This window comes from Nyctibius grandis, chromosome 2, assembly GCF_013368605.1.
Source record: "Nyctibius grandis isolate bNycGra1 chromosome 2, bNycGra1.pri, whole genome shotgun sequence".
NCBI classification, from domain to species: domain Eukaryota; kingdom Metazoa; phylum Chordata; class Aves; order Nyctibiiformes; family Nyctibiidae; genus Nyctibius; species Nyctibius grandis.
In genome coordinates, this window is record NC_090659.1 from 28,490,315 (window position 1) to 28,511,981 (window position 21,667).

At 43.5% G+C, this 21,667-nt stretch overlaps 1 protein-coding gene across 1 annotated transcript in view; it reads right to left on the bottom strand.

Annotated features, from left to right (window-relative positions):
- TSPAN7 (tetraspanin 7) overlaps positions 1 to 21,667 on the bottom strand; it is a 102,743-nt gene that overhangs the window by 35,485 nt on the left and 45,591 nt on the right. The gene's annotated exons all lie outside the window — the stretch shown is intronic.

Below are 21,667 nucleotides of genomic sequence, written 5' to 3' on the forward strand. Positions count from 1 at the left end.
GCAACCAAACCCCTAATGTACTGATCCCATTTTATGGCAAATCACTGGTTATTTACATTCTCCTAATCATACTCAGAATGAGCTGAGAGCTGCCGTTCCTACTGTGGGACTGCTTTTTTTTCTAGAAAGGACCCATTTCTTTCATAATTGAGACTTCTGGTTCTTTCCTTTTCTCCTTTCGCACGAGCCATGTATCACTCTCCAGCTCTTCCAGGCACTGTGCTGCAGTGAACTTCTCTGATGGATAAAGGTCTGCTTTTGGCTGGCAGTGTGCATATGGTGGATCCCCACTATGTTGCTGTAGAGTGCACATGGGCCATCATGAGAGAGCAAGTGTGCTCATTTCAGCGCACCTAAGTCAGTCCTTCAAAACCAATGATGTTCTCTATAACCATTGGCATTTGCTCTCACCCACACCTTGTCTGCTGCTCCTCCTCCCAAACACAGGTAGCAATGCAGCCAAGGAAGCAAAAAAGGTAAAAAAACAAGGTTAAGGAGGGCAAAAGCATAGTTTCTTCCACTCTAAAATAACCCAGTTTTGACCCAGTCAAGGTCCATCACTCTGGCTCTGCATCAACACAACAGATTTTCATACTGCTCTGTTTTTCATTTGTGTGTGGCTTTGTTTTTCATGTGCCACTCCTATTAAAGAAGCCAAAGTCAAAGCCAGAAGTCACTTTTAATACTCAAATGCTTTTTTTAGAGAGAGGAAGGAAATGCCTGCTCCAAATCCCAAGAGGAAGGCATTCCCATGGACCGTGGTGTGCAGACGCTCTGTGCACTCTCCTGCACTGCTGGCAGATGGATTTAATATTCTCAAGTCCTATCTTCCCAACAGCTAAAAGGAGGAAGAAGGCTGCAGATGAAATTAAAATTTGTCAGTTCCTCCAGAGCCCACACAGTAATCAGACACCGTGTGCAGCCAGCTCCTAACTTCTAAAAGTTTTGTGAAATGCCTAAGTGTGCCTTTTTAGATTGCACAATCTTTAAAATCAGCAACTGCTTACACATAAATCAGACACACACACTTCTGGAACAATTACATTGATGTCAGGGGCCTTCTGGGCGAGACCAGCTGCCAGCTGGAGTGACCACTGACTGCCGCCTTTGCAGGTTTAGCAGGGATACAATGTCTTTATCCGCAAGCAAGTTGGATATTCAAGGAGGTGATGCTCGGCTGTGCGTGTGAAGCTACGTGATCAGAATATCCTTATCCTCAGCGGAAAAAAAGATGACTGCTCCACAAGCCGGACTGGTAGAAAGGGGCAAGTGACAACAAGGCAGCTTTGAAGGAGTGCAGAAGAGAAGCTACAATTCCCCAGCATGCTGCTAGCATTTAGCACAAGACTGCAGTGAACTGGCCTTGTAATACACCATCTTATTAGAAGAAAAATATTTCCAAAAACTCAAAACGATCACCCCCACATCTGACACACCATGGCTTATAAATATTATTTTAAAAGAGTTTATGATTATTATTTAAAAATAGTTTATGACCTGTAACCATTCACCAAAAGTCCCTGCATTACATTAAAATAAACAACTGAATTGTGTTTTATATTCCTATGCATATACACATGCTCTTGCTTAAATAGTTGAGATATAGGAGTGCTTGTGTTTGTGGGTATTGCACAGCCGTATGTATCTGAAAATAAAGGCAGATCCCTCACGTATAAGTTGTTTTTTGCTACATGTTAGAATTGCTTAATGAAAATATTGGCACTTTTGAGTGTATGTGTATGACTGTGTGTTCTCATGTCAAAAAAAAAAGCATTTTTTTATCTAGCCTTGCACTCAAACTGCTAAATTCTGGCTGAAACAAAACCAAAAGAAGTCAGACATAAGCAGGAACAAAACCTCAAAAATTTCAGCCCAGATGTTTGAAGTTGTGAAGCTGTGTGGTGTTACTAAAAAAAAAGACAAATAATACCAGGTGACAACTGCCAGATTGCTGATAACACACATGTAACTATTTTGCTTGTACTTTAATGCTCTTTTGAGACACAAACTAACCTGCAACTCTATTCTCCATCAAGCTAGTCAGGCCACCAGAAAAGGTTTTTAACCATAGGTCTCCCTCCACTTAAATTCATGGTTTTTTGTTGATCCAGAAGCTGTGGGACACATGCAAGACTCCCTCATCCCACCCTGAAGCTTTGCCACAGCTCCTTTGGGAGCACAGGGCCTAATGCTCTAATTATTCGTAGCTGAGCTGCTGTGAGTCCCTTCAGAAGAGCCTCAGGAGACAACAGCTGCCGCTTTCATCTGCGGGCTGCTCATCCCCGCTGATGTACCTCCACCTGGCCTGTAAAATGTCCTTTGTCAAAAGCAGTGAAATACCTAAAAACTTCTGAGTAGGAATGCTCCTGCTATTTGAAATGCAGTGAAAGATTTGCAGAAGGTGGCTTACTTGCTCGTCTCTCCTTCAACTTTTCTTTTCTTCAAACCACTACAGTGATGTCCTAAATGACAGATGGACCAAATTGTACCGGACTTTGCATATCTTATTGCTATGAAAGATGATTCATTTTAAAATACTTTAAGACTTCTTTATTCCTTTTCATCTCATCAGCTCTAATCATGTTTTGATACACCATTAACGTACTTACTAACCAAATCCGCAATCAAAGCAAATAAATGAAGTAGGTGGATTGTTTAAATGAAAGGAGAGAGGAGGACTTTATCATGATACCTCGCTCTGGCACACGTAGGTTCAGACTCTAACTTGCAAAGCCTTGCTGAGGGGCCCAGGGCAGCCACTGGCTTGGCAGAGGTGAGCAGCCATCCCACTGGCTCTTAGCTCTGTTCTTCAGTCCCCCAAACATGAGATGAATTCTCCATAGGAAGAGAAAGAGGTTAGGTTTGTTCTACATGGCAGCTCTTCCCAGTGTCCTTTAAAGCGCCTGTAACTAAGACAACTGGCAAAAGCCTATGTGCATTCGGCGCTAGTGCACTTACAGCTTCACTGGACATAGGGCTAATAAAAAAAGCCCATGTTTACATACAGCAGAGAAGAAATACGTTGAGGAAGCAATTTCATTTTCAAGCTTGAATGGAAATACTGCAATTAATGGAAAGTAAAAAGATAAATATAAAAAGTAGGCATTAAAAAACCTTTATATGTTTTAGAACAGCAATTAAAGGAAATGATTCAGTGTAGAGAGCACGTTGAAAAGATTAAAGAAAACCATCGCCTCTTCCTCAAGAAGAATTACTGTTTGAAGGGAGGTTTCATGCTAGTATGATAATAGTTTATTTACAGATATTCAATATTTATCTTACTAGCATTCATATTAGCAGCAAGGCAAGCTAATGTTACCATCATTATACACATCATTCTGTTTTATTTCATTTGACTGATTGTTGCAAAATTCATGTTTGCACTGTTGCCAGTCAGTCTTGTTCAAGCCTCATCTATGATCTTTAAAGGTTCCAATTTGGGGAGCCACCTACTAACAAGAGAAAATAGAAGGCATTTAAAGGCTGAGCATGAGCCATACAAATTGCTAGTTGATTACTCTCTTACATGCATTTACCAAGCTGTCCTATTTTACTTCACCAGATCTTACTACACACTTCCAGCAGCTGTCACTAAGACCATACTGTGACTGGCTCCAGGCAGGGATGTAGCTCCCAAATTTGCCATCCTATCTGGCTGTAGCTGATGCTTATTGTTAATCCAGGATGACACACTGGCGACATGGTGGCTTACCAGATGGGTTACATTAAGCTTAAGGTATTGGAGCCTGGCAGCCCAGGAACAAAATAGTAGCAGTATTAGCAAGGAAGGCAACAGCAAATAAAGTTGCTACACTCACCCACATATAATGAAAAAACAGATAAACATAAACCTTGACACAAAACACTATGGCAAAAGACCAGACACACTTTTTCCATTTCGTGTTGCCAACCACATTGTTAACACCCATTACAGTGCTTTCACTTCTAAACTTCAGGCATATACAAAAGGAGCACATCCTCCTACTTAATCAGCATATAAAAATATGAAGACCTGCATTTTAATATGGATTATATTAACAGGTGGACCTCGTGGCTTCCAAGCATGCCAGGCTGTTGGGGAGTTCTCCTGCCTGAACATTGCTGGGGACAAAGCCAGGGAATCGTGTACTGTCCTAGGATTCACAGGGAGAAAACACACAGCAAAAGCTGCTTCCAGCTGTGACAGTCCTGTCAAACAGCTCCAGGACGTTCTACTTCTTCAAAAACATGTTATTCCCATCTAAGTGTTACCAACAGGGAGTGCTCCAAGATCAACCTCTGGAGAAGAAGACACAGGCCAACAAGTAACAGGAACTTCTCTGAAAGAGTCTACATCATCACTGGCTTCCTCAGCCTATAAGTCTCTCTTGGACTTCAAGACTCTTCCTACAGGTGTAGGAGATTAGTGTAACAAAACTCAGTATAAGACTTCACAGAAGCAGAAGGTGATTTTATTTTATGTAACACCAAAGCTGATTTTACTTACTGACACTGTCACATTCAAATACTCATAAGCACCAAGACGCATGTGTCCAAAGAACTAGTTTGGCCAGGATCATCTGTCTACACACACCACAGAGGTCAGGAGATGCTGGCTGCCTAGTCCTCACAACATCTTCTGGGTTCTTCTCAACAGGACATAAAAACCTGATTCTGGGCTCATCTTCCATACCATTTAGGAGTGAATATTGTTCAGAAACTTTTCCCTCATTATTTTTTTTTACTCCTCTCAGAAGTCTCAGACAAAAATTCCTGAATTTCACAGTTCTTTTGTTTTATTTATCTGGGCATCTTATGGCTGCAGTCTCATTCTTTGTCTTAACCTGTCTTTAGGTCAGGTCTTCCTCTTCTTGCCATTTGGTTCCTTGATTGAACTCATACAAAGGGTGCTCCATAGCAAAACATGCTGCTCCTTTAATTCTTGTTCTGCTGTTTCTTATGGAGGTTTCACACATAGACATTTGCATTCATACTTCACTTACATTGATCTTGGTACTTCAGTTACAAGTTTCTACACTGCAAAGACTTGATGCATTTTGCAGTGCGTTCTGTTGCACTGCAGCTGCAGACGTGACCTCATTATCAGTAGAAAGCATCCCCAAACATGCCACATCAAAAAACATGAAAATCTAGAATTAACAGGAATGCATCTTTTTTGTTTGTGCCAAAAGGGCCAGACTTTCAAAAAGATATTTCAGAAACACTTTGAATTAAGCACAGAAGGGCTGAAACTCTCTGACCTGTAGGTTACTCAAACACCATGCATGACATGAATGAAACACCAACTGAATGCCTTGTCAATTTAAAAAAAAAGTACCATTCTGTAATATAGCAAGAAAGAAAAATAATCTGACTCACAGAGTTCTTTGGACAATACAAACCACAACTAACCCCTTTTACCATTACACCATCCCTATAGACCAGGCAACAAGATTTGACTCTCAGGCCACCAGGTTCCTAGAGTCCAGGTTCCAGGTTCCCAGTTTGTATCTTACTAGAGAAATTACAGGAGAAACAAATGAACAACCATTTCCATGCCCTAGACATTGGAAAGGGACTTGATGCATCTCTTCCAAGAGGAGCGTGGTATTGTTTAGTAGCCAGCGACAGAAGACAGATGATTGGAAGCTCTGGATGCTTTCTCTGGCTTGGAGAGTGGAGCACACTTTGGTTAGAAGTAAATCAACCTGGACTTATTTAAACATTAGGATGCATGCCATTCGTAAAGGCAAAAAACTATGGCTGGATGCTAAGGCACAAATGATAAATGAGTGTCCAGATAAGAACACATCACAAGAATCATAGAATCATAGAATTATCTTAGTTGGAAAGGACCTTTAGATCACCAAGTCTAACCATTAACACGGCCAAGTCCACCACTAAACCATGTCCCTAAGCACCACATCTACACGCCTGTTAAATACCTCCAGGGATGGTAACTCCACCACTTCCCTGGGCAGCCTGTTCCAATGCCTGACAGCCCTTTCAGTGAAGAAATTTTTCCTGATATCCAATCTAAACCTCCCCTGGCACAACTTGAGGCCGTTTCCTCTTGTCCTGTTGCTTGTTACCTGGGAGAACAGACCAACCCCCACCTCTCTACAACCTCCTTTAAGGTACTTGTAGACAGTGATAAGGTCTCCCCTGAGCCTTCTTTTCTCCAGACTAAACAACACCAGTTCCCTCAGCCACTCATTATCGGACTTGTGCTCTAGACCTTTCACCAGCTCGTTGCCCTTCTTTGGACTCGCTCCAGCACCTCAATGTCTTTGTTGTAGTGAGAGGCCCAAAACCGAACACAGTACTCGAGGTGCGGCCTCACCAGAGCCAAGTACAGGGGGAATACTTCACATTGGATAAATGATGCCAAGTGACGGCAGCCAGATGAAGCTGCCTACAAAACAAAGTTAGGCAAGTGCAATACCCAAAAGATGCTTCCCCTTTAGCCAGAGCATTAGTTTCTCTGACTGAGTGCAAGGGTCATAGCTCTGCGAAACTGGAGAGGACTGACTCATGGGAGCTGGAACAAGCAGGCACCATGCAGTACGTGTTGCATTACTGCACCCAGGGCATCACTGGGGAGTTTGACACGGCTAGTACGGGCGTCCCCTTGGCCGTCACTGGGAAAAACTCATCAGCGTATCCTAGACAAGACTGAAAACAAATCTGAAGGAAGCCTGGTAAGTTTGGAATAGTTATGATGTATTTGGTCTGCTCTTGCTACCTGCTCTCTGGGTACACCAAACATATCATAAAAGGATGTCAAGTTCTGAAAAGTTACTTTTCCTTTCACTAAAATGGCCCATTTAGATTGGGAAGTCAGAAGGTGAGAATGTTCCCACAATACAAGTACATTGGCCCCATTATACATAAATATTATTGCCAGCACAATTCAAGGCCTGGCTGTAGAGTACTTAATGCTTGGGAGAAGTTTCACCTTAGCTATTTGGTGCTATATTAGTTGACAGCACAGCAGAACACCCTGTTACTGAGAGAGCAAGAAAGGAAAGAAGATAAATAAAGAAGGAATACAGGAAAACATAAATAGAGAAAAAAGCATAAATAAGTGCAAACAAAGCAAATCTTCAAAAGCAAAAATGCGTTCTGAAGAAAATGAGCTGAAGTTTGTTATCAGGAACAGTTTTGGTATATCTCTTCACCCCACTACTGAAAAACAAACAAAATTGTTTTGAGGAGGCTCTGCCATCTTTCTCTCACCCTTTTTCATCTTTAGCTGCTATTTTCCTCCGTCTCCGTGTTTTATACTCCTCACAGGTGCCTGAGCATCCCCTTCTAGGCATGCCTGCCAGGCACTTGGGCTCTACAGCCCAGAGGTAGGTTTGCTCTCTTCTAAATGCCAGCCCAGCACATGGGGAAGCCAATAAAAACCATGGGGAAGCTGCCAAATGTTTCAGTGGCTCTCCTGCATGACAAGATATCCTTCCTCCATGGAGGCCCATTCAAAAGCCACTCGTGATCTGTTGGGTACAGAAAGGTAGACCAGAATGGCTCTTTTCCACTACACTGTATTACTTACTGTCTTAGATCATATATAGAATACTTAAGAGTATCTTTCTACATACTTTGCCCTCTCCACCAACAGGACTGCTCGAACACAGCCAACTTCCCCTTTGTCCTAACCTGACAAAGTAAGTTGAACTTACTTTGATCAAATCTGCTGAAAAATTCAGATCTAAAAGGGTTTCTGAAACACATTTACACATGTTGAACAAAAAATTTTTCTCATTCTAATGGATATTTTAAAGTCAACACAAGTAAACACTTCCCTGTTGCATCATTACAGGAATTACATTGTTTAAGAAAGCAAATATAAGGAGAAAGAAAAACCTATTAGAAATTGTTGACAGCATTTTCATTGTCCAAGCTGATAAAGTGCCAACAGAAATGGAAAATCAAGCCCCGCCTATTGGAAAAAAAAATTCTCGCAGCATTTACAATCAGGCATACCACTGGGTATGAGCCATTGCCTCCTCTTTTTGGAATGGCTGGTACCTGGCAGCAAGCCATCAGCAAGGTATTATTTTCACTGCTGTTGCTTAAACTGGTAACGTCCCTTTAAAATGCAACAATATTATGAAAATGTTTCTTTCCAAACTTAAAACCAGCATTAATTTTCAAACCAAGATCACCAGTGTACATCTTTAGCAGCGCTGCCTCCATTACTGCTGCTAAATGAAGCAAAAAAATTGTTTTATTAATTTAATTTAATTTAATTATTTTTTAATATTTTTTTTTTCTAGCTTGCCTCACTTGCTTTATTAAATGAAGGCATGGAGTAAGTAGGAAATGGTATAAAGCCATGCGGCATGGCTTACTGAAGCTTATTTATTGGAAATTAACCCAAATAACTCTCTCTGAAAAGCTGACTCACTTTTTATACAAGAGAAATACCACTGGAATCATATGAGTTCCCTTCAGTAAACGTGCTGACAGAGCACCATGCGGAAAACACAAAAAAAGCTGTACAGAAACAGTCTGATGATAAAGGAGTGGCAACACAGGGGACGCTGCAATAGCCTGTGCCGATAGGAGTTGTTAGAGAAATTCTGCAAGCATTGGAGCTGACTTATTTTTATGAGTGTCACAAAAAATTAGGAATATCCTAATGAAAGTTTATTGGTGATGAAACTGGCCAACACTGTCACATAGAGGACACTGGAGGAAATGGAGGGGTTTCACACCAAAACAGAAGGAATACGATTAACTGTGTAATGTCCTCAGCATATGAATACAGATTTCTGCCATATGCTGGTGTCAGTCATGAGGAATTACAGATGAAAGACCTGTACCAGGTGTGCAGAAGGTGAGTATTAGCTATCAATGCAATGCAGGTGTGAAAAATGTATTTCCAGTAGGCACATGGAAATTCAGGTGCTACAGAACAAAGCACTGATGAAATCTCCTCTGGAGAAGAGTATGATTCTGGCTGCCCATGTTCAAATGTGACAAAATGAGAGTGCAGAAGATCTAGAGAAGAAATGCTGAGCTCTTCCACTTCTGATCAGCCTACTGTGTGAGGAAAGATCAGAAGAATGTGGCTTGCTCTGCTGAACGCAGCAATACCTGAGAATAAGTCCAACTGTTTTTGAGCATAAACTGGCTTCCCTTGTTTACTCGCAGGGAACTGAAGGTACAAAACCACAACCATATTGTCTCGGAATAAAATTAGGTGTTTAACCCCTCATACAGATGAGTTTCTGAACAGTCTTTCAACAGGACTGTTGAGGGCAACAGCCAATTAGCTTTGAGATAAAGTTTGGTCAATACACGAAGGCATAAGACAATGTAGCTACCAGTGGTAGTAGGGAGTCAAGTTGTTTCCTCCAGGCCATGCTTTCCATCCTTCATTTCTACAGTTCTAGAAATATCTACATACCACAAAATCCATAGTCATGTTAGGTCTTTTTCAGTGTTAAAACACTGAAAACTGTCTTTTAACCTGGCTGGCTGCCCCCAGACCCCAGCTCTCTGCAAGAGACTCCTGCTCTCCCTGACCTGCTCTCAGTACAGAGAAGAACTTGAACCCTGAAGTGGACTAAAGCTTGAAGTGGTCCGTACTGCCTAGGAGCCTTGGTAATCCTGCATTCGAGATGCACAGCAGTGAATGCCTACAAGGCTGTTCGGATGCCAAGTCTAACACATGCATTTCCTGGCAGCAAAACCTAGAAAGGGAATGAAGGTGGTGTGAGAAAGCAAGCTCTTATCTTTTTTTCTTTAAAATCTTCATGAGAAGATTGAAGCTTCTCAAACTCCAGTGTGTGACTCCACGCCAGGGTCCCTGCTGCCTGCAGGGAGCCTCCACCAACATCTCGACTGCTGCAGAAACCACACTTTCCCAAGCTGCCCAGTGGGTTCCTCATCTTCCTCCAGCAGCAGCACGAGTCACACTCGCGACTGTGGAAGCGCAAGGTCTAAGGTTCATCTCCAGTCATGATCTTAACTCTTTTTCACAAGCACACATGACCCATGTGACTATGTGGGTCATGCATAAAACTGGCTAAACAGACAGTTTAAATTACAACTGGCTGGCAAAATGACTGTAGGTATTTTTGTGGGGAAGATCCTATTCTGGTTTACAGGTTTTATAGTCCAACTTGACAATGCCTGCTAAACTTTCAACCCCCAGCTCTGAAGCATCGAGCATATGGCTCTAAGTAAATCTGTCCAGCACTACTTGAACAGAGTTTTCAGATCTCAGTTTTCCTTTTTTAACATGTAAGCGAGTGTTTAGCTCCCCCAAGTACAAAGGGCACCCACACCCACAAAATAATGCCTGTCTGACTCTGCAGAAACACCGAAATAAAGGCTCAGAAGTCTCCATCCACAGAGGCACTTGGTAGACTACAGCCCACTTATTTCAACAGATTTTAGGTATCTGAACGCTAAGCCAGAGCTGTGAACTCCCATGTCCTCTATCTCCTTTGTCGATCTCTCAGTCCAAAAACCCAGTATTGACACTTGGCTGTCAATTCTACTAAAGCATGAAGACTGCAACCAAGAATGGGCATCACAGGGCAGAGGATAAAATACAGAGGCAGCAGCTTTCATAACTACCATAAACCAGATTATCAGAGATTGTAGGAAGCCCAGCATGTAAATAGGGAAATCTTCAAAAGCACCAAGACATTCAGAAGGGATAATGCATTAGAAAATAGGTACCCAGCTTCCAAAGACTGTCTTTCATTGCACAGAGGTCCAGAAACCAGACCATCTGAACACCCCAGGACCCATCTACACCTTTAGGTACCTAAACATGCTTAGAAACCTGTCTCTACATAAACATCTCCTTTTCGGCCATTCTCATGCCTGCATTCATCTGTCCCTTCTCCCACATCCCTTGACATGTGTTCATTTTTTTCCATTTCAGCCATCTTAGAATAACATATCAAAATAGTCAATATTTCAGCTCCCTACCCTTAGCCTTTTAATACAGCCACAACATATTTACAGTGGACTTTTAATATAGATGTGTAACTAGAAACACCAGCAGAGATGGTTGCTGTAAGGAAAAGGTCACATTAAATATACTCTACAAAAAACATAAAATCAGTGACATTTTTGACCATCGGGCCTTGAGGAATGATCTGTACTTCCCACTCACAGCGTGCTGGCAGGTGCTGGGCTGGTGCTGAGCAGAGGGCTGCAGAGCAGTTTTGGCTGGTGCTGAGCCATATTGTTTTTTCCTTGCTCGTGAAGGTTGGGTTACTTATTTATTTATTATGTGGCCTTAGACACTTGTGATCAAGGCATGATGGAAATGCAAACACATGAACAATAAGATGATGTTGCAGTTGTGAGGGGCTATTTATGATTAAACTTTGATTTTCTACTGCCAATTTTCCATTTCCCACCTCTTGCCTAATAAAGCCTTCCCTATTGTCCCTCCAGCTTTCAACTGCTAATGAAATGCTCTAGTGTTTCTATGGGAGCTGATATTAATGTGTTTTTCCTAATAGTTTTCTTTCTTTACAAATAGTTCTGAGGATGTCAGCAGAGCTCCTGCAACCATTTTTTTAAGCACAAAGGTTAGGATATCAAACTAATTGGTGTGAAGACAAGAGAGTCTTTAATTAAAAATCTGTAACAGTAAAAGGAATTAAACACAGATGCAGCATTATTAGATGCTAATTTTCACACAATTGTTCAGAAGATGCATTTTTAGTAACTAATGGGATGCCCACCTTTCTAAATCAGTTCCTCTAAAACTGGTAACTTTTAAATCTTAAACTCCTTCCTATCACTAAGCTTCTCACAGATGCTCTTGTTTTGACATTACTTTTGAGAAAAAGCAAAACAGGAACTAAGCACACATGAACTAAGTAGACATAAAACCAACTCCAAACTCAGATCCACACAAATTATGCTGCACAGATTCAATAACCATTCTGCTTTTTGCATATGTATTTAAACAGACCTAATCTGATACATAGAGGCGGCAGGTTTAACAATTACAAGACAATCGTCAGACTGACTTTAGATCAGCCAGATGTCCAGAAACATACAGTTAATCTCAACTGTAGATTTACCTCCAAAATTATGCTGTATTCTGTCTTCTGCCCCCCATGACTCATTTTTAAATCCTTCCATTATTCACTCCATAGCCTTTTATTATCCTCCCTTTAATTGAGTGTGATCAGTTAAGTTCCAGTAGATGAACACATTCTCCATATGAATAGGAAATCCTACGTAGCCACATCGCTGCCTGGTATTTACATGTAAAGTGGTAAATCTTATAAGAAGAAAATTAAAACAACATCAACTTATGCTTTGCATTAAGTGTATCAGACATTTCCCCTCTCCCTTCCTCTGCTCCCTCCCTGCCTCCGAAGCTTAAATGATGACAGCAGCACTTAATCTTTTTTTGCTGAAGGATGCTAACAGCACTGGGCTATGTGTGCTGTTCCTCTAAGTTTCTTGGTTATTAAATACTTTTTCTGCTTGGTGGCTTTCAAGCTTAGAGTAAAGTTAAAAATAAATGAATACAATGCAATTATTAATACTCAGTTCTGAAGCAACTTCAAGCATTTAAGAGGTAGCAAGGGAGCTCAGAAGGGAGCAGAAGTTCCGATGAAATTTATTTCCTTTATTTCTATTCAGAGGTGAAAGACAACAAAAATGCAATATTTCTAATAACTGATTGGTATCATGTAGTAGGACAACGAAAACCCAGGAATACGTCAATTGACCTGCTTCTAAAAGTACTTTGATCAAAACTAAACACGAAGTCACTCCCTTCACCCCATACAAACTCACAACTAAACCTTGTATGTTTTGCTCAAATGGTTTGACCTTATGAAATCCTGAGTATATTCAAGTGACTTAAGCTCCTGCCCCAGTTCTGGCCCCTGCTTTGAAAAACAAGAGGGTGTTTCCCGTCCTCCGTTCCCAGGCCAGCTCCCAGGGGGATTGCCCTTTTTCCACAAGCACCTCCGGGTAGCACCAGGGAAGCGGGAGAAAATTCCCCACTGAAAATTGCCCATCCTGCTGGCAGCGTCGCAGGTAGCCCGTCAGCCTGCTGTCTTCACTCTCTGCCTCTTCCCTCTCCTCTCCCTCCTGCCTCCTGGGAAGAAACCAAGACAAAACCAGCACATTTGCTAATGCACAAGCCTAGTTTCTTGACGGTCTGTGTCTCGTTTGACAACGAGGAGGCAGGCAGCAATGGGGCAGCACAAGAGAGGTTGCAACTGTACCAGGCAACATCTGCAAGGGAGTGCACCTACTGCTCCAGCACATCTCATCATCTCCAGTACTGATGGCCACCAGAAGGACAGCAAAACAAAGCACAGAGCTGCCCAGGGCAGCAGAGAGATGAGACTCAGGTGACGGCCAAAACGACCAGGGCCACCAAGCTGGACCCTGCAGACCTGCAGTTTGGGCTGCACCTGCTGGAAGGAGTTGCCTTCTTCAGGTCACACATTGTCCCCAGGCCAAACAGATCTGACCAAGGCCTCACATCCTGGAAACTGGGGACTTAAATCAGGCTTTTGTGGGTCAAGTGAGCACACGATGGACCCTGCAGGTATGGAGCTACAGTACATGACTGAAGGTAAGAAACTGAGGGTGCAGCCTTGCATGGGTCCCAGAGGGCACTGTGTGACATGGCGAGGCTTCAGTGCCACAACTGCTTGGCCGAGCATTGCTCACGCAGCTCAAACACCACCAACTGCATGTGCAGAAGATACCAAAGGAGCCAAGGAAAAGCAGCATGTCAAAGAGTAAAGCCAGAGGAAGGCTAACCCACCGGTCACAGAGGATTACTCCTCCCACCCTGTCCCCTCCTTCCCCCCAAACAAACCAAACGAAAACAAAATCAGGGCAGCGAGAGCTGAGCCAACAGCCAAAGCCGTGTCGGAGTGCCTGGGCATTTCTGCTGAAAGCCAAGATGTAAACTCTGCCTCCCCACCCCAGCGCCCCCAGCTACCCACGCATTCTGGTTTCCCTCAGGCAGAGGTGGCAGAACCTGAATGCGGGGCTCAGCCTCCCACCACCCAGAGCACAAGGCCCCGGCACGGTGGGGACGTGGCACCCAGCCCCGGCAGAGACAAAGGAGCCCTGGTCCCCTGTTGGGCTGAGCAGGAAGGGCAGAAGAAAGGCCCCTACACGGGGTTTTAACAGTGAGGACACGATGTGTAGGAAGAGGAGTGTTAAGGCTGTTCTTCCATCAGCCAAGGAACAAGACACAACAGCCTCTATCCTCTCACTTTTGGGGGAAAGAGGGAGACGGAAGCAAGCAATGAATGACGAAGGTACAGCATGTGTGTGGTGTGGGTCACAATCATGTCTCCGATACCCTGCAATCCTCCACCTCACACCAACCACTGGTACCTGCTGGCGCTCTGGAAGAGAAAGCAATATGATTTGTACTCTGCTTGGTAAATCCCTCATTTCCTTTTCCAGCTATCTCAAGTGACAGTCATTCCTCTTATCACAGCACAGCACATTAGCAGAACGAACATTACCCAAGGCAACTGTGTTAATTTTTTTTTGGAGGAGGAGCTCATGTCAGAGTAGCTAGCAGGAAGGACACTGTCAAGAAGGTATAAAATAGCTCCAGGGATGGCCAAGAGGAACCTGATGACTAAGGGAGTGCCCTTGAGAAGGCTTTGGGTTATTCTGTGAAACGTAGTCCATGGCAGGAGGAAAGCAAAGGGCATACGGCTTTAAATGAAGAAGGCAGGTCAGTCAGTATATGTTGAAGTGACACATACACGGGCAGTCAGCTGTGCTGCTAATCAGTCATTATCCTTCACTCTCTTACAGATGCTGCTTTGTATCAAATGCCATCTATAAGCCCTTTACATTGTGGCGAAACACATGGAGAAAGATGGAAATGACAGTAATCCATACCTCACAACACACTGGTATCACTCCAATGTGAGATTTGGGCTGAGTCTGTCAGCTCCAAGCTCTGATTTTCCAGTAAACATAAAGGTCTCACACCGCAGTTCCCATGGCTGTGAGTCACCAACAAATGTTCCATTTAGCAGGAATGCTTAATGCAGCATAGACTTGACAAAATACAGATGGGTGAAATTCAGCTCTTATAGGATCCAAATACACCTTTTCAGACCATGTGTAGTAAGCATGTTCATGGCCAGACTGGCATTTGCACCAGAAACAGGCCGACGCAATGTGGTGTTCCTGGATGGATTTCTGTAGCTATGATGATGTTTTGGTTTTCTTCTTCAGAGAAGTGGAGTAATTCAAGCCTTCCCCACAGCTCCTCTCTCATGCCTGAGCTGAATTTTCTGAAAGCTACACCTATGCAGCAGTTCTTCAGGTTAGGTAACTTAAGAAAGATGTCCTTACTCCTCCTCTGCCTTGCAAGGGAAAGCCCACACCACTGCTCCAGCAGGTCACCACAGGCTGACCACAGCCACCACCATTCTTGCAGCATTGTCACCCTAAGTTTGTTTCCTGACACATGATTAGTAACTCAAATGTTTTTCTGGAAGCCTTTCCCTCTCTGCGTTCTCTCATACTCCGCTTCCTCCCACTGGCATCCAAGTGTCCTGAATGCATTACTGGAAAAGGATCCACCCTCATGATGACAGCAAAGTAAAGTCTGTCTTCTGGCTTACCAGCCCTTGTCCATTTGTGGACTGCATTTTCTGCAGCTCCTGTATAGCCAACCTCACCAAGGCTATGGGCTGCTGGCAGGTGGGGGCACTACTGCATGAGCATCACCATGCTGGCAGCCAGTTCCACTTGGAAACAACTTTGCCACCAAGGAACAGAGGAAACAGAGACTGACAAGACAAAAAATGAAGAGTAGTAAAGTAAGACAGCAAATAAAGAGATGGAAGGAAATGAAACAGCAAACACCACCACAATGTTTCTATTGATGTTTTACAGCCCATCTGTGAAGCCCTATATGCTTTACTAGTGCATCTCTTTTTTAAGAAGAGATGTAAAGAAAACCAATCACTGGTATGCAAATGCTTATTGCTGTAACTACAACTGGTTAATATCCTTGTTATGCCTTTAACCTGCCCCTGTTCTACTGTGAACCAACCCTCCCCTCCAAAACAATATGGTCAGCTATTTAACAAAGAAAATCCAAGTAGGTGAGACCACAAGTATGTAAGACAGCCCTCTGCCAAAAAAATACACAAATCCTGTTGCCCTCTAAAGACAGCATCAGTGATCTGGTTTATGGTCTTAAATGCCTAGAAGATTACAGAGAAAGTTGATAAGCCATCTTTAAGTTGGCTAAGTGCCCATTTTGTCCTCAGACATTCGGATATGATGTAGGACATCATCCTGTGGTGGTTTGGCATCTTCTAAGCAAAGGCCAGATCCCCTCTTGTGTTCATAACACCAACAGATAACTTAATATAACCATTTGGCTCTTAAATTTAGGTCCAAATTTCTAGCAGTCAGTGCTAGATGCACAGCAATCTGCAACCTGCAAGCTAGTCCTGCTGAAGAAGACTTTCCCATGGCAGCCTCATCACCAACCAGGCAGCTCCACCTCCAGAGTCTGCTCCAGCCACAGGGCACAGAAAACAGCCCAGGAGTCTGCACAAGCCCTGGTTAAGCCTGTGCCCAACCCACAGGTCGGGCACACCTCACAGCAGGGACGGTGTCCCCCTCTGTTTGGGCTGGCTGGGAGGTGGGGCACATAGACCTCAGAAGGCAGCACGCCAGGTGGTCCTGGCTGCTCGCTGGGTACAGGGGCCTCACTCTGCCCATCCATTTGGTTCTCAGACCTGGTTGTCACAGGAGGCTGCACAGAGCCACAAGGCAATTAAAGTAACAGCATTTCATTTGGGCATGTTCAAAGCGCTGTGCAAACAGAGGGATTACTTAATCCTCACAACAGCAGTGCAAGGTAAGCACCACTCTCCAGATGGAGAAAAATACAACAGAGGCAGTGCGGAAAAGCCAAGAATAAAATGCAGGTCTGTGCGCCTTGTCAGACTTGATTTCAGTCCCTCGGGCCACATGGGAAAACATTTGCCTTTAAAGGAGGAGTGATTTATGATGATCTGGATCTCAACCTTGACCTATTTTAACAATTATAACTGGGCACAAAAAAAAAAACACAACCCTCTCCCAAATGTTAAATGAAGCTTTTAAATCAAAATCTTCTATTCCAGTGCAGAGGCATTTTCTGTACAAAAGGAAGCAACTGAAAACCCCTCCTGGCTCTGTGGTGGCAGGTTCTCGAGCTCATTTTCCCCAGAGTGATGCTAAAAGCAAGCAGTGCTGGGACGTTCTTGAAGATAGGTTGTGCTACTGGCTCTCGAGTCATGTGCCGTGTACGACAGCAAGCAGAGAGCTGTTCTGTCACTGTTTAGATGCATTAAATGTAGCTAAAATACAAGAAATCAGTACTTTCATACAGAAGTGACTGGTGTAACTACTCCAGGGGTGCTACATGATACTGAAGTTCCATGAAACAACCCCTCTACTAAGGTGTGGACTACACTGCAGAAAAATTTGGAGCCATTGCACTACATGGAACCCAACATTTCAGTACACCAAGTTTATTCCCCGTCCACACAAAAGCCAGCTGACAGGAAGAGCAGAAACTGCTCTTCACCACATGGAGGAGATGGTAGTTGATAGGAAGTGGCTACCATTCTCCATGCAGGAGGTAGACCAAGACTCTCCCGGGTTCACTGAAAACCCAAGTTCTATGCACTTGCTCTGTCCCCACAAAAGGATTGAGCAGACTTTCATACAATGGTCTCTTATTCACTGGTGAGCAGTAAATTATTTCTATGTACGTTAAGATTAAGTCATCTTGAACACAAAAGATTGCAGCGTGCTGTTTTATTACTTGGGAGACCTTGCGGCAGTTCACAGGCTTGTATTGTCCTTCCTGCTGCCTCTGCCACCGACCAAGAGCTTCACCTCAATTCCTCATTCAAAACATCTGAGCATTTAAACATGTAATCAAGTCTAGCTGTCTTTCACAGTGGGAAAACACATATGGTAAATATTTTACCCATAAGCTGTAATGGGCTTGGGTATAATTCAGACTACTAAACATGCTTGTAAAATGCAGGTTTTAATCTTTAGAGGCTTTTTTTTTCTACAACATGGGATGGCACACTGATACAATGAACGAGGATGAAACATCTCTGTAACAGTGTAGCTAGAAAAACGTTCTGCAGATACTATCATCAAAGTCCCTGCATAAAATACTTCCAGAAGAATGGATTACACTCATCATCTTACCCTTGACAGGACAAAGTGGGAAAAGGAGTACTAATGTGGACACCTTCTTATGGTGTGATTGCTGTTAAAACTTTCCAAAGCAAACCACAAAGGATGGGGATCATAAGCTCAAGGTATCCTTATGTTCCTTTCTTTTTCTGCCCTGACACCTTTCTCTGGAGCTGTCAGTCCTTTTGGTCAAAGCCTGGCTCCACCAGCCAGAGCATGAGTGACAACATGCAGCTGCCCTTCAAGATAAGATGCTTGGTCCAGAGGCACCATATCTCATACTGTGCTTGAACATTTTTGTTCTCCCCAAAACACCCTCCGTGATCCCGTCTGTCCTGCATGTCTGGAGAATGTTATGGCTCATGAGGCTGGGACTTTGCCTGTTTAGAAGAAGGCAGAAGGCTGTGGCAAGAGTTAATCAGTGTCAGTTCATGTAGCGCTCAAGCCCTTATTTCAGTGGTGACCGATCCCGTGGCTAGTGCGGTTGCAGCATGTTGCTTGAGCCCTGCCCCTGATTGCCATATGCACCCCTGTAACCAGCTCTGCTAGGAACAACTGCCTGTAACCATGGCCGCTTTCCAAAGCACCTTGGTGAAACCCACTCTCACCTGGGCAGTAGCTTACGAAGAGGTTTCTTCTGCCATAAGGCATCTAAATCTCCTGTGCTGCGAAGTCCAAAGCAGGCTTTAGCATCATCAGTCAGTTACCAAGGAGCATATTCAGGGCAGCCTAAAGTCCACCGCAGTCCCTCTGCTTTGCGTTTCCTATGAGCAGGACCAAGGCTCCACGGTTATTTCAGTAGGACATACATACATCGGCATTGGGTTTACAGTGGAATTCAGGCTGTCACAAAACTGTCCCATCTGCTGAATATCGCCAGACTTTCCTAAAGCCTCTTGTATGCAGAGTTCAGCCTTGCAATGCTGACGGACATAAACCTTGACACTTACCTCAGTTTTTTTGGGGGGCAGCCAGCAGGGCTGTTTGAAGAGCCATCCCTGGCCCTGCTCTGCTCTGCCTCCAGGTCGTCTAGCAACAAACATGGAGAACTGGAATATGTGGCCATCTACTCTGCCAGAAAAACCATGGTGATAAATAAATGACAACTGTGCCTGAGAAGTAAAGCTGGGCAATCTGTTAGACAAAATCCACTATGGAGGGTGCTTTGGAACAAGCAAACAAACAAAAAAAAGGGAAGATAATAAAAAGAAGATACTCGTAGCCATTGGCTCATTTGATTGCCAGAGAAACATGGGACAAGCTGCTGATAATGCCACGCCGTCCATGTATAAGAACTGGCAAGAGTGCAAAACCAGAAGTCACAGTGGAAAAGCCCCTTCTTGAATACAGCACTTCTCGCTGCACAGCTAAGAAGCTGTGGGGATTATACTTCCCAGTATTGGCTGGCTGGTTTCTTATCTTGGGACTGGAGGTTAAGGAGGAAAAGAAACATGGATTTTCAAGCACTGTGCCTAAAATTGGAACGGGAATGCAACCTGCAGTATGCCACACAAAATTAATCACTAGCACTTTACATCCCTGCTGAGGTCTCCCTACTCCTACCCGGCGAGAAGACAGAAACAGGTATAAAACAGACCATTACAAAGCAAGCTGCCCTTCCTATTAACAACACTTTATCCATCTATTCCTGCTACTGGTCTTCACAGAGAAACCACGTTATTTGTTAGTGACGCAGCACCTGAGCATTAGGGGGGGCTGACACCTTCTCGGCAGCCACACACAAACCTCAAGCCCCTGTGCTGGAACTGCAGTGAGCTCATATACTGCCGCACCTGCCGCGCGCATATGTGCATCCGCTGCTGATTTTGCTTGGTTTATCCTCATTTCTGTCTCTACCCAGCACTTAAGAAGGGGAGGAAAGGAAAGGAAGAGAAAAGACTCAATCATTTCTAGTAAAAGCAAAACCAGTTCTCTTTCTGGAAGAGAATGACAGCATAATTTTATTTTTCAGACGTGGCCATTTTCTCAGAGCTAACCAGCAAGCTCTAGCTCATTTGGGGAATTAACTGTCAGAGCAAGAAAATATCGAAAAGACAGCCAAAAGCCTTCACTTCTTCTGCGGCATTCCTGTCATGAAGCTTGTGCTCTCTAAGCATCAAAGCAGTACTTAGTGAAACTTCACTGGCAACATTTTAAATCAAGAGGCACCATGTAAGTCAAGCTCACCACTTAATTTCTAGTGTGACATATATTAACACAATTTATTGAAGGGTCTGGCCTGCTCAAATCCCATCTTTGTAGGAGCGCTCCTACCCAGGGGGAAAGACTACACCAAAATACAATGCCAAGAGGCAAGTTATTTTCTTTTCCAGCAAAGCTACTGAAGCTTCAAAATCTAATGTCTGAGCTACCCTCTTGGCAAGATTTTAAGGCAATTACCTGCATTACCTGATGCTGCCACCAGATGTCAGAGAGCAATAGAGAAAAATGAGCTGTAGCTGTCCTAGGTCAGAAAGCTGGTATTATACAGGGGAGGTCACAAAGTCAGCTCAACCATGCCATGTCTATGAGAGGGAAATCCACATGATTCTACCCCTGTTTACTGCAACATGTCTTATCACACCGTCATATCTTATACGCAGTGAGTCTTCTTTCACAGAAACACCCCCAGGTTTTGAGAGTGCCGTCAGGGGAAGGAAGCGGGGCGTGAAAAAAAAAGCAAGCTTGGTTTTCTGAAGCTGGAAAATCAAAAGAAAAACCCTAAGGAAATACAGCAGTATTATGTAGGTCTTAAAGGCACATAGCTGAGAAATACCCAGCTTCCAACATTAAGATCAGCCCTGCTTTGTGCATAGGTAACAATATTATTACATATACTGTTATCTTCTCTACTTTAATTATCATGCTGTTGGCAGCAAATTTTACACACTTTATTCAGATCTCCACCCTCTCCAAATCCCCTGTCAGTGATAAGTAAAATACAGAAGGATGCATTAGAGACTCTACAGCAGCCACATTCTTCCTGCCAAATTTAAAGAGTCCCTTTAAATCACTCTGTAGCAGAGTCTGAGAGTATGAATTGGAGTATATGATGGGGAAAGAGAGCATACAAGGTGATTTCAGCATGAGTTTGAAACCGTGGATTGTACACAGGTGGTAAAGCCACAGTTGGGTTTGGATGCCAAGACAGAAATGTTAAAAAAAGCGACCCTCACACTCCACTGCCTGCATCCTCCATATGTCACCTTTCTAGAAATGCATCAGACAGCTTTTCAAATCCTACTATGACTATTTTTTGTATCATTTCAATATGATGGATACAAGTCTTGGAGGATGCTGAAGCCTCTTAGATGATGTAGAATACTTACACTTTCTTGTGAAGAGAGTAAGAATGTTAAAAATCAGTATCTTGGGTCCTTTCCAAGGTAAGATGGAAGTGCTACAAGTCCCATGGGAAAGGAAAAATTCCCACTTCTCCTGCAGCGCAAATCTTGTTCAGGAGCAGTCC